Source organism: Dreissena polymorpha, chromosome 1 (assembly GCF_020536995.1).
Source record: "Dreissena polymorpha isolate Duluth1 chromosome 1, UMN_Dpol_1.0, whole genome shotgun sequence".
NCBI lineage: Eukaryota > Metazoa > Mollusca > Bivalvia > Myida > Dreissenidae > Dreissena > Dreissena polymorpha.
This window is the reverse complement of record NC_068355.1, coordinates 41,089,410-41,102,884: the sequence shown is the minus strand read 5'-3', so window position 1 is coordinate 41,102,884 and position 13,475 is coordinate 41,089,410. Positions and strand designations below refer to the sequence as shown.

Here is a 13,475-nt window from a genome sequence, read left to right as displayed (position 1 = left end):
CTGCCAGGGGGCGGGGCAGTATTCCTTATATGGCTTTAGAGAAACCTTGTTAACACTCTAGAAGTCACAATGTTTTGCCAATCATCATGAAACTTGGTCAAAACATTGGTTTCATTGATATCTCGGACGAGTTCGAAAATGGTCCAGATCGGTGAAAAAAACATGGCATCCAGGGGCGGGGCACTTTTCTCTATATGTGTATAGTGAAAACATGTGAACACTCTAGAAGTCACATTTTTGTCCAATCATCATGAAATTTGGTCAGAACATGTGTTTTCTGGATATTACGGTTAAGTTTGAAAATGGTCCAGATCGGTGGAAAAACATGGCCGCCAGGGTGTGGGGCAGTTTTCTCTTTATGTTTATAGTGAAAGCATTTGAACAGTCTAGTTGTGATAAGTCATAATGTTAAAGAAAGATAACCTGTACATACTTTCTAATAGTTAACTAATAGTTAACTCCCTTGTATAAACCTGGGACATCTTTCATAAAATGTGGTGTACATAAAGACAGTAGTTTGCATGCAATTTAATAAACCTATGTCATAAAATAACTGTACATGTACTAATACACTGAAGAGCCTTATCTTTGATCTTTACTGATAAGCCAAGTTTACCTGTTGTGTTTTGGTGTATTTAGCAGACTACTTTGCTATGAAACGGTTTCCATGGAAACCTTGTTATTTTGCATTTTCTAAATTAGAAAGACTCTTTTGATTGAAATAACTTTTGTAAATTCTTCTTATTTTTTACATTTGAGTCACTGGAGTTTTCCACTCTCCATAAATTGTGTTCTTTAGGTTAAGATAGACTTATTTTATAAACAAATTTTTTGAAGCAACTTCTAGACTAAAAGTAACCAATATTTATATCAGTTTTTTGACTGATTGTGAACTTCTTTTTACATTCATTAAGGTATTTGCTGTATTTGTTCATTTTTAACGATGCATAGATTCTTTAGACTAAAGTTAGTTATTTTCATTAAAGCTGCTTTGGTTTTCACTTATATATTAGTTCTTTGAGTGTATTCAGGTGTATCTGACTGGACGCCTTTAGTTAATTGAATTACAACCAGTAAGTGTGTTAGAAATAAGCGTTCTTTAATTAGACTCGATAAATATTACCGTATTACATAAGTGCTCACACAGTTACATAACTCGTAACCGTCCCGTGACCGGTTCACTTGCGTAAGCGAACGTGACCGCACTAACACAGTTGTTTATAGTAAAACATTGTGAATACTTTTAGTCTCGTTTTTAGTTCAATCTGAATCACACTTGCTGATCTTCACACATGGTGACAATCTTTATGAGCATAATATTTTTTACTCATGGTGAACTTTTGTGATCACCTTTTGTCAATTGTCTGTCTTCCGTTGTGCGTCATGAATATTTGCCTTTTTAACGCTGTAAAGTCCACATTTATTGTTGTATCTTCATGAAACTTTTTCAGAAGATTTGTCCCAATAATATCTTGGACGAGTTCAAAAACTTGGTTAGAACATTTTGTTCTATTGATATCCTGGGCTGCAAAGAACAGGTCATTTCTTTTTATCTCAGGTGAGCGACTTTGGGCCTTTCAGGCCCTCTTGTTTTTTATTTCGATAATAGAATTTAAGTTTTATGTTGACAGTTACGTTTTAAATGTAAACTTGTATACAAAGAGTCAAGGGAAAGTCTCAAGAATATTATATATCTTTGTTAATTCCCAGTTTGACGTCATCAAAGTTTTGCAGATGCCTGTCATCAAAGTTGTGCAGATGCTTGTCAAGAAGCCATTAAATAACACATGGTTTGCTATAAAATTGCTATCACCTTGGCGTCGGCGACTGCGTCGGCGTCTGCGTCGGCGTCAGGTAAAGTTTTGTGTTTAGGTCCATTTTTCTCATAAAGTATGAAAGCTATTGCATTCAAACTTGGTACACTTACTAACTATCATGAGGGGACTGGGCAGGCAAAGTTAGATCACTCTGGCGTGCATTTTGACAGAATTATGTGCCCTTTTTATACTTAGAAATTTGAAAATTTGGTTAAGTTTTGTGTTTAGGTCCACCTTTATCCTAAATTATCAAAACTATTGCTTTCATTATTAGGACACTAACTAACTATCATAAGGGGACTGTGCAGGCAAAGTTCTGTAAATCTGACTGGCATTTTTACAGAATTATGGCCCCTTAATACTTAGAAAATTGAAAATTTCTTTAAGTTTTGTGTTTTGGTCCACTTTCCTCCTAAAGTATCATGGCTATTGCTTTCAGACTTGGAACACTTGCAAACTATCATGAGGGGACTGTACAGGACAAGTTGCATAACTCTGGTTGCCATTTTGACGGAATTATGGCCATTTTTTTACTAAGTTACTTTAAATATATGGTTAAATTTTGTGTTTACATCCTTTTTTCTTCTAAAGTATCAAGGCTATTGCTCTCAAACTTCAAATACTTTCATACTTTCATGTGGGGACCGTACCTGGCAAGTTGAATTTTACTTTGACCTTTGAATGACCTTGACTCTCAAGGTCAAATAATTAAATTTTGCTAAAATTGCTATGACTTTGTTATTGATGATCAGATTTGATTGATACTTTGACAAAACAACTCTTACCTGACATACTACAATAGACTCCACCCAAACCATCCCCCATGCCTCCCCCAGAATCCCCACACCAAAAAAAAGTAATTTTTATTTTTCATCTTTTTATTTTTTGAAAGATCATCTTATAAATGACCACTCCCTCACACTATACTCCCCCGCCAAAATATTTATTTTTATTATTTTATTTTTGAAAGACCGTCCAAATATCCCACCCAAGAATCCCCCCCTTCTTAAAAAATTACTTAGTTTTTGCATTTTTATTTCTTATTTTTGGAAGATAATATTATAAATGACCACACACTATACACCCCTCTCCACCCCACCCCTTTATCTTTTTTGATTGAAGTATTGAGATAGGCCCCTTAACCTTTAAAAATAAAAAATAGATGAGCGGTCTGCACCCGCAAGGCGGTGCTCTTTTTTTTAATTTAGCTGTTCTATAAATTCATAACTTGATTCATAAACTTGTTTGTGTGGCATATTTATTTATATTTAATGAAAGGTCAAGGTCATTCTTCAAGGTCAAAGGTCAAAAAAATAATTTCTCTCCATTCAATCTCTTACTTACTTCTCGTGGAGCTGCACATTTGAGTGGTAAAAGCTCAAGGTCAATGTCAATCTTCAAGGTCAAAGGTCAAAGAGTAAAAATACATAAATTTTCATAACTTTTTATGCCCCCCGGGTCGAATGATCGGGGGCATATTGTTTTTGGCCTGTCTGTCTGTCATTCCGTCATTCTGTCATTCTGTCCCAAAACTTTAACCTTACAGTAACGTTTTGCAATAACTTTTGAAATATTGAACATAACAACTTGATATTTGGCATGCATGTGTATCTCATGGAGTGGTGAAATGTCAAGGTCATCTTTCAAGGTCAAAGGTCAACAAAAAAGCGGCGCATAAGGGGGCATTGTGTTTCTGACAAACACATCTCTTGTTTGTCATTAAACTAAATTCTAACAACTGGCTATTATAAGTTTCTTGAAATATGGATTCCCTCATGTTGAAATAAAAATTGTTAGATAAAATTTGTTCCCAAACAATATCAATATCAATACTTGTTTCTGTATGACATTTACCAGTTTGAGGTACATGTAAATTTTAAATAATAAGATTATATCCTGCTTTGGCAACATAAAAATATTTGTGTTGTTATACATTTAATACTACAACTGCATGTTTATACACATCAGGTCAGCCCTGTAACCAAGGTGGGTACCAGATGGTGCCCGGCAATGCTCAACCTCAAGCTGGGTACCAAGGCTATCCTCCATCTTCACAGGTCGGGTAACCACCACAACAAGGTTACCCGCAAGCCCCTGCTGGGTACTAACAACAGTCTGGTTACCCTCCAGCTTCAAAACAGTCTGGTTATACACCGGCTACACAGGCAGGGACTGGTTACCCACAGAAACCACAGAAAGGTTATGACAGGAACCAACAATCTGCTACACCATCAGGTATTACAGAAAACACAAATATACATCCCAATTAACCCTATGCATATGTTTTTGTGTGTGTTGAGTATTGATTATGATTTAAGAATATCTTATAGAATATGTTATACTTATGTAAAAGCAACAATATATTAATATATAATCTTTATAATAATCTATGTTTCGGCGCCTACACCACCCTTTACTTCCTAAGCGTACATGGGAGCATGAAGCACACATTTGGACAGGAAACAACATAATTTGTCTTGGATTAAAGGACACTTTTAATAATGTTTTAAGTAGTACACAGCTTTTTAACTTATCTTGATTGATGTAAAATTGTTCCATTATGTGTTTTATATTTCATTTCAAGTTTAATTTTACAAGTTGATCGTGAAAAGTTGATATGTTTGTTACTGATAACTTTTTGTTATATTTAATTTTGAAAACCTTTATTGTTCAAAACCAAAGTCAACAATTTTCACTGGAAAAGGTGTGGAAATAACCACAAGTTAAGTTGTTCCTATAATCACATCCTTTTCACACATTATTAATAAGTTCCCCTTGGGTATGCGTTTATGCCCTTGAAGGAGGGCATATAGTGATCGCACTGTCCGTCAGTCTGTCCGTCAATTTTTTTTGAAAAATGTTCATAACTTCTATGTCGCTTCAGATGTAACTTTCATATTTGGTATGCATGTGTATATGGGCAAGGCTTTTTCGTACGCACCAAATGATGACCCCTTTGACCTTGACCTTGAACTTAGGGTCCGCGTTGAGGTTTCGAGATCTGCGTTTGGGTTTTCAAAAAAGGCTCATTACTTCTATGTCACTTTAGATGTTACCTTCATATTTGGTATGCATGTGTACATGGACAAAGCCTTTCCATACGCTCACAAATTTTGACCCCTTTGACCTTAACCTTGAACTTAGGGTTCGCGTTTAGGTTTCGAAATCTGCGTTTAGGTTTCGAAAAATGCTCATAACTTCTATGTCGCTTCAGATGTAACCTTCATATTTGGTATGCATGTGTATATGGACAAGGCCTTTCTATATGCACACAAATTTTGACCCCCCTTGACCTTGAACTTAGGGTCCCCGTTTTGGTTTCGAAATCTGCATTTAGGTTTGAAAAACTGTTCAGAACTTCTAACAAAGCGGTTTTTTTTTTTTGGGGGGGGGGCATATTTCATTCTATGGAGACAGCTCTTGTTGGATCATGATAAATGTTAATGTACTTGCATTTTACAAATAATCATGATTTAATCATATAATTACATTTTTTTACATTAAAGAAAGATGACAAAAGAAAGGTAAAAGGTACATCAGCTTTTATTTGTAAAATACCATTTTTTTTTCTAATAACAACTCAGCTGTATTTTTTTATTTGTAAAATATAGAAATCTTGAAAGTACAAAAATGTTTTAAAGTCATTGCTTTTTTTTTAAAAAATAATGTCCATGTATTTTAATATCAATATTTTGCATGCAGTTTACTCAATAATACTCATGTAATTCATGTGTGGACTATTTGATAGTTGCTTCTTTATGGTTTAATTAGCTCGGCTGTTTTCGGAGTATCCAGCATGTCCGTTTCCACCGTCGTGTCGTCCGCGATGCTGAAACCTTAACATTTTGTTAAGGTTTTGAACATTCGCTCCAAAATCAAAGTGTTTCATCCTACAACTTTGAAACTGCATATGAAGCTGCACCTTGATGAGTTCCACTCGCTAACCATTTTTGGGTCACTAGGTCAAAGGTCAAGGTCACTGTGACCTCTAATAAAACCTTAACATTTTGTTAAGTTTTGAACATTGGCTCAAAAATCAAAGTCCTTCATCCTACAATTTTGAAACTTTATATGAAGCTGCTACTTGATGAGTTTCACTCGCCACACCCATTTTTGGGTAACTAGGTCAGAAGTCGTGATCACTGTGACCTCTAATAAAACCTTTACATTTTTTTAAGGTTTCGAACATTGGCTCTATATTCTGAGTGCTTCATCCTACAACTTTGAAACTTCATATGGAGCTGCACCTTGATGACTTCCACTCGCCACACCCATTTTTGGGTAACTAGGTCAAAGGTCAAGGTCACTGTGACCTCTAATAAAACCTTAACGTTTTGAACATTACATGTAGCTCTATATTCAAAGCGGTTCATCCTACAACTTTGAAATTTCATATGAAGCTGCACCTAGATGACTTCCACTCGCCACACCCATGTTTGGGTCACTAGGTCAAAAGTCAAGGTCACTGTGACCTTTAAAATAATTTTTTTACATAGGCTCTAAAATCAAAGTGCTTCCACCTACAAGTTTGAAACTTTATATGTAGCTGTACCTTGATGAGTTATACACACCACGCCCATTTTTGGGTCACTAGGTCACAGGTCAAGGTCAGTGTGACCTCTAATATAAAACTTTGACATAGGCTCTAAAATCAAAGTGCTTCAACCTACAAGTTTGAAACTTCACATGTAGTTGCACCTTGATAAGTTCTACATACCACACCCATTTTTGGGTCACTAGGTCAAAGGTCGAGGTCACTGCCGAGCGTGGCACCCGTTATGCGGTGCTCTTGTTATTGTTTTTTTAATATCCTCACCAAGTTGGGAGGCGGAAGTTACATATTGATTTTTCGTTAGGTTGGTCTGTAAGAAAAACTTGTTTTTTGAGCTTCTCCTCAGTTTTAGTTCGATTTTGATGAAAACTTCTCTCGCTTTATATTAAACAGGAGAAATAGTGATTTTTTCTTAAATAATTTTAATGACGCACTTACTATATTTATGATAAAAGTTGCCATTTGAACTTCTTAATTTTGTTAAATAAACATGACAAACATGTTTTGTAAAAGGGAGTGCTGATGTTTAAGATTTTAGCTCACCTGAGCACAACATGCTCATGGTGAGCTTTTGTGATCGCCTTTTGTCCGCCGTGCGTAGTCCGTCGTGCGCCGTCAACATTTGCCTTGTTAACTCTCTAGAGGCCACATTTATTTTCCAATCTTCATGAAATTTGGTCAGAAGATTGGTCTCAATGATATCTTGGATGAGTTCGAAAATGGCTACGTTTGCTTAAAAACATGGCTGCCAAGGGGCGGGGCATTTTTCCTTATATAGCTATATATAGCTATAGTAAAATCTTGTTAACACTCTAGAGACCACATTTATTGTCAAATCTTCATGAAACTTGGTCATAAGATTCATCCTAATAATATCTTGGACGAGTTCGAAAATGATACCGGTTGGTTGAAAAACATGGCCGCCAAGGGGCAGGGCATTTTTCCTTATATGGCTATGGTAAAACTTTGTTAACACACTAGAGGCCTTATTTATTTTCCGATCTTTATGAAACTTGCTCAGATGATTTGTCCCAATGATATCTTGGATGATTTAAAAAAATGGTAACCTTTGCTTGAAAAATATGGCTGCCAAGGGGCGGGGCATTTTTCCTTATATGGCTCTATATAGCTATATAGTAAAACCTTGTAAACACTCTAGAAGCCAGATTTTTATTGTCCGATCTTCATGAAACTTGGTCAGAAGATTCATCCCAATGATATTTTGGACGAGTTTGAAAATGGTAATATTTGCTTAAAAAAAACATGGGTGCCAAGGGGCAGGGCATTTTTCCTTATATGGCTATATACATGTATGGCTATAGTAAAATCTTGTTAACAATCTAGAGGCCCCATTTATAGTCCGATCTTCATGAAACTCGGTCAGAAGATTCATCCCCATAACATCTTGGAAGAGTTCGAAAATGATGCCGGTTGATTGAAAAACATGGCCACCATGGGGGCGGGGCAGTTTTCCTTATATGGCTATAGTTAAACCTTGTTAACACTCTAGAGGTCACATTTATTTTCCGATCATCATGAAACTTGGTCAGAAGATTTGTCCAACTTATATCTTGGATGAAACCGAAAATGGTTTTGGTTGCTTTAAAAACTTGGCCACCAGGGGCGGAACATTTTTCCTTATATGGCTATATATGGCTATAGTAAAACCTTGTTAACACTCTAGAGGCCACATTTATTGTCCAATCTTCATGAAATTTGGTCATAAGATTGGTCTTAATGATTTTTTGGATGAGTTCGAAAATAATTATGTTTGCTTAAAAAACATGGCTTCCAAGGGGCGGGACATTTTTCCTTATATGGCTATGATCAAATCTTGTTAACACTCTAGAGGTCACATTTACTGTCCGATCTTCATGAAACTTGGTCAGAAGATTCATCCCAAAAATATCTTGGACGAGTTCAAAAATGATGCCGGTTGGTTGAAAAACATGGCTGCCAGGGGGCGGGGCATTTTCCTTATATGGCTATACTAAAACCTTGTTAACACTCTAGAGGCCACATTTTTTTTCCGATTTTCATGAAACTTGGTCAGAAGATTTGTGCCAATAATATCTTGTTATCTCAGGTGAGCGACTTTGTGCCTTTCAAGACCTCTTGATTTTTCAATCAGACTCGAGTTCGAAGGCCAATTTTTAGCCTCATTTAGTAAATGTATGTTTGTAATGAAAATATTGAAAGTCTTCTAGAAACTGCAAGGCATATACGTTTGTTGTAAAATATGTAACATCATAAGGAGGTTTTAAACAAAGAATGTTAAAATAACGCATCTGGGGGTCAAAACTGGCCCTGCACTGAGGGTTATTAGTTTTTCTTCTATGTAAATAGTGACAAACTCAGAGACTAAAAGGCAAGGTTTGTTATTATGCATGCAAAACTGCATGGTGGTTAACTACCAAACTTTAATATTTAAATAATGTCTCTTGGGTAAAAATGCATTCTACCCTAGGGGATACCTTTTAAAATTATTTCTCTTCTCAGATTGAAAATGTTATCGGTCTATTGAAAACATGGCCACCAAGTGGTGCACTTTTCCTTGTATGGGAATTCTACAGTAAAACATTTTGAAAACTGTAGAAGTCACGTTTATTGTCTAATCTTTTTGAAACTTTATCTTTTTTAGCTCATCTATTTTTTGAAAAAAAAAAGCTATTGTCATCACCTTGGCGTTGGCGTCGGCGTCCGGTTAAGTTTTGTGTTTAGGTCCACTTTTTTCATAAAGTATGAAAGCTATGGCATTCAAACTTGGTACACTAAGTTACTATCAGGCAAAGTTAGATAACTCTGGCGTGCATTTTGACAGAATTATGTGCCCTTTTTAAAATTTGGTTAAGTTTTGTGTTTAGGTCCACTTTATTCCTAAAGTATAAAAGCTATATTGCTTTCATACTTGCGTCACTTACTAACTATCATAAGGGGACTGTGCAGGCAAAGTTATGTAACTCTGACTGGCATTTTGACAGAATTATGGCCCCTTTATACTTAGAAAATTTAAAATTTCTTTAAGTTTTGTGTTTTGGTCCACTTTCCTCCTAAAGTATCATAGCTATTGCTTTCAGACTTGGAACACTCTCAAACTATCATAAGGGGACTGTACAGGACAAGTTGCATAACTCTGGTTGTCATTTTGACGGAATTATGGCCCTTTTTTGACTTAGTAACTTTGAATATATGGTTAAATTTTGTGTTTACATCCACTTAACTTATAAAGTATCAAGGCTATTGCTTTCAAACTTCATATACTTTTATACCTGGCAAGTTGAATTTTACCTTGACCTTTGAGTGACCTTGACTCTGAAGGTCAAATAATGAAATTTTGCTAAAATTGCCATGACTTCGTTATTAATGATCAGATTTGATACTTTGACAAAACAACTCTTACCTGACATACTACAATAGACTCCACCAAAACCATCCCCATGCCCCCGGCCCCCCAGAATCCCCCCCCCCCCCCCGAAAAAAAAGTTATTTTTTTCTTTTCTTTTTTAAATATCATCTTATTAATGACCACCACCCAAAAAAAATAAAAAAAAAATTGAAAAATTGTTAAAAAACAAAAATATTTATTTTTGAGCTCCACTGGCCAAAGGCCAGCGGGGCTTATGTCATGGCCCTGTGTCCGTCGTGAGTGCGTGCGTGCGTCCAAGCGTGCGTGCGTGCGTTAACTTTTTCTTTAAACAACTTCTTCTCCTAAACTACTGGTCCAATTCTGATGAAATTTCTCAGGAATGCTTCTGTGGTGAACCACTTTGTTCAAATTATGCCCCTGGGGTTAAAATTGACTTTGCCCCTGGTGGTCAAAAAATTGAAAATTATATAAGGCCTATTTTGTGCAAACTTTATAAATCTTCTTGTCAAGAACCATTGGGCCTAGGTGTACCAAACTTGGTATGTAGTGACATCTTATAGTCCTCTACCAAGTTTGATAAAATTATGCCCCTGGGGTCAAATTTTACCCTGCCCCGGGGGGTCAAAAAATTAAAAATTTGCTTATATAAGGCCTATTTTGTGCAAACTTTAAAAATCTTCTTGTCAATAACCGCATGGCGTAGGGCTACCAAATTTGGTATGTAGTGACATCTTATAGTCCTCTACCAAGTTTGTTCAAATTATGCCCCTGGGGTCAAATTTGACCCTGCCCCGGGGGGTTAAAAAATTGAAAATTTGCTATATAAGGCCTATTTTGTGCAAACTTTAAAAATCTTCTTGTCCATGACCATTGGGCCTAGGGCTACCAAATTTGCTAAGTAGTGACATCTTATAGTTTTCTACCAAGTTTGTTCAAACTATGCCCCTGGGGTCAAATTTGAACCTGCCCCGGGGGTTAAAAAATTGAAAATTTGCTTTTATAAGGCCTATTTTGTGCAAACTTTAAAAATCTTCTTGTCCATAACCATTGGGCCTAGGGCTACCTTATTTTCTATGAAGTGACATCTTATAGTCCTCTACCAAGTTTGTTCAAATTATGCCTCTGGGGTCAAATTTGACCCTGCCCCGGGGGGGTTATAAATTGAAAATGTGCTTATATAAGGCCTACTTTGTGCAAACTTTAAAAATCTTTTTAACCATAACCATTGGGCCTAGGGCTACCAAATTTGGTATGTAGTGACATCTTATAGTCTTCTACCAAGTTTGACCCTGCCCCGGTGGTCAAAAAATTGAACATTTGCTTATATAAGGCCTATTTTGTGAAAACTTTAAAAATCTTCTCGTCCATAACCATTGGGCCAAGGGCTACCAAATTTGGTATGTAGTGACATCTTATTGTCCTCTACCAATTTTTTTCAAATTAAGCCCCTGGGGTCAAGTTTGACCCTGCCCCGGGGGGTCAAAAATTTGAAAATGTGCTTATATAAGGCCTATTTTGTGAAAACTTTAAAAATCTTGTCCGTAACCATTGGACCTAGGGCTACCAAATTTGGTATGTAGTGACATCTAATAGTCCTCTACCAAGTTTGTTCAAATTATGCCCCTGGGGTCAAATTTGACCCCGCCATGGGGGGTCAAAAAATCGAAAATTTGCTTATATAAGTCCTATTTTGTGCAAACTTTAAAAATCTTCTAGTCCATAACCGTATGGCATAGGGCTACCAAATTTGGTATATATTGACATCTTATAGTCCTCTACCAAGTGTGTTCAAATTAAGCCCCTGGGATCAAATTTGACCATACCCCAGGGGTCACAAAATTGAACATATGCTTATATTGGGCCCATTTTGTGCAAGCTATAAAAATCTTCTTGTCCATAACCATTGGGCCTATTTCTATCAAATTTGGTAGGTAGTGACATCTAATAGTTCTCTACTTAGATTTTTCAAAGTATGCCCCTGGGAACAAATTTGACCTTGCCCCAGGGGTCACAAAAATGAACATATGCTTAAATAAGGCCTATTTTGTGCAAACTTCAAAAATCTTCTTGTTCTTAATTATAGAGCCTAGGGCTACTAAATTTGGTATGTTGTGATATCTAATAGTTCTGTACCAAATTAGTTCAAAATTATTCCCCAGGGCTCAAATTTGACCCTGTCCCGGGAGGTCACAAAACTGAACATATGACGTTTACCAGGGGAGATTAGTGCGGCCGTGTGACTGTGGCCAACAACAACAACAACATCTTGTTAAAATGAGATAAAACCCTGTCATTTAGTGCCATTTTAGATCAGATGGTGACTGCTTACAAAGGAATTGAAGTAAGATCATGTGTTCTGAATGTTTTTCTTATAAACTGAAAAAAGTCGGGATTTATTTAAATATGTCGAAAGTGACCATATATCCGGAGAATTTTTTTCGGATGACATGCTTATTTAATGTCTTTTTTGTAGTGTTTAAACCAGTTTAATAATATCTTATTGATTTTAAAACACAACTTCCATGAACATTATTATTTCCAGAAAAGTCAATTTGTGATACTGCATTGTAAACTCAAACTTTGTATCCAAGAGAAGGTGTTGGAATTAATGAAGTGCAATGTTCTTAACTATCGTATATGCTGCTTTTTAATAACTAATGATTAATTGTTCCATTTGTGAATTGTGACTCATGAATTGTGGAGATATGATTGTCAATTGCTCAACGATCCATATAAATTTCTGATCATTTTATATTTTTTTTAAATATAAGTTATGAATTGATCTTAGAAGTCAAATGTATTACTTAATTAAATACATTTATAAATATAAGAAATAATCTTAAGATTATCATAATATTCTCAGGCCTGTTGGTCTAAGGGATGTGTGGGTTGTTAATTATATTTTCGAAGAAGATGGTGTTTATTGTTTTGCACATGTCGGTCCGTCCGTCGTCCGTATGTCCGTCCACCAGATGGTTTCTGGATGATAACTTAAGAACGCTTAGGCCTAGGATCATGACACTTCAAAGGTTCATTGATCATGACTCGTAGATGACCCCTGTTGATTTTGAGGTCACTAGGTCAAAGGTCAAGGTCACGGTGAACCGAAATAGTACAATGTTTTCTGGATGATAACTCAAGAACGCTTATGCCTATGATCATGAAACTTCATAGGTACATTGATCATGACTCGCAGATGACCCCTATTGATTTTCAGGTCACTAGGTCAAAGGTCAAGGTCACGGTGACCGGAAATAGTAAAATGGTTTCCGGATGATAACTCAAGAACGTTTTATGCCTAGGATCATGAAACTTCATAGGTGCATTGATCATGATTCGCAGATGACCCCTATTGATTCTCAGGTGAAAGGTCAAGGTCACTGTGACCCGAAATAGTAAAATGTTTTCTAGATGATAACTCAAGAACGCTTATTCCTAGGATCATGAAACTTCAAAGGTACATGGATCTTGACTCGCTGATTACCCCTATTGATTTTCAGGTCACTTGGTCAAAGGTCACGGTGACTCAACTTAGAAAAATGGTTTCCGGATTATAACTCAAGAACACTTACGCCTAGGATCATGAAACTTCATAGGTACATTTATTATGACTCGCAGATGACCCCTATTGACTTTCAGGTCACTAGGTCAAAGGTCAAGGTCACGGTGACTTCACACTGTAAAATGGTTTCCGGATGATAACTTAAGAAAGCTTACGCCTAGGATCATGAAACTTCAT

At 36.3% G+C, this 13,475-nt stretch overlaps 1 protein-coding gene across 12 annotated transcripts in view; it reads left to right on the top strand.

Moving 5' to 3' along the window:
- The window catches only part of LOC127877775 (uncharacterized), a 184,810-nt gene that overhangs the window by 5,749 nt on the left and 165,586 nt on the right, over window positions 1-13,475 (top strand). The window lies entirely within an intron of this gene.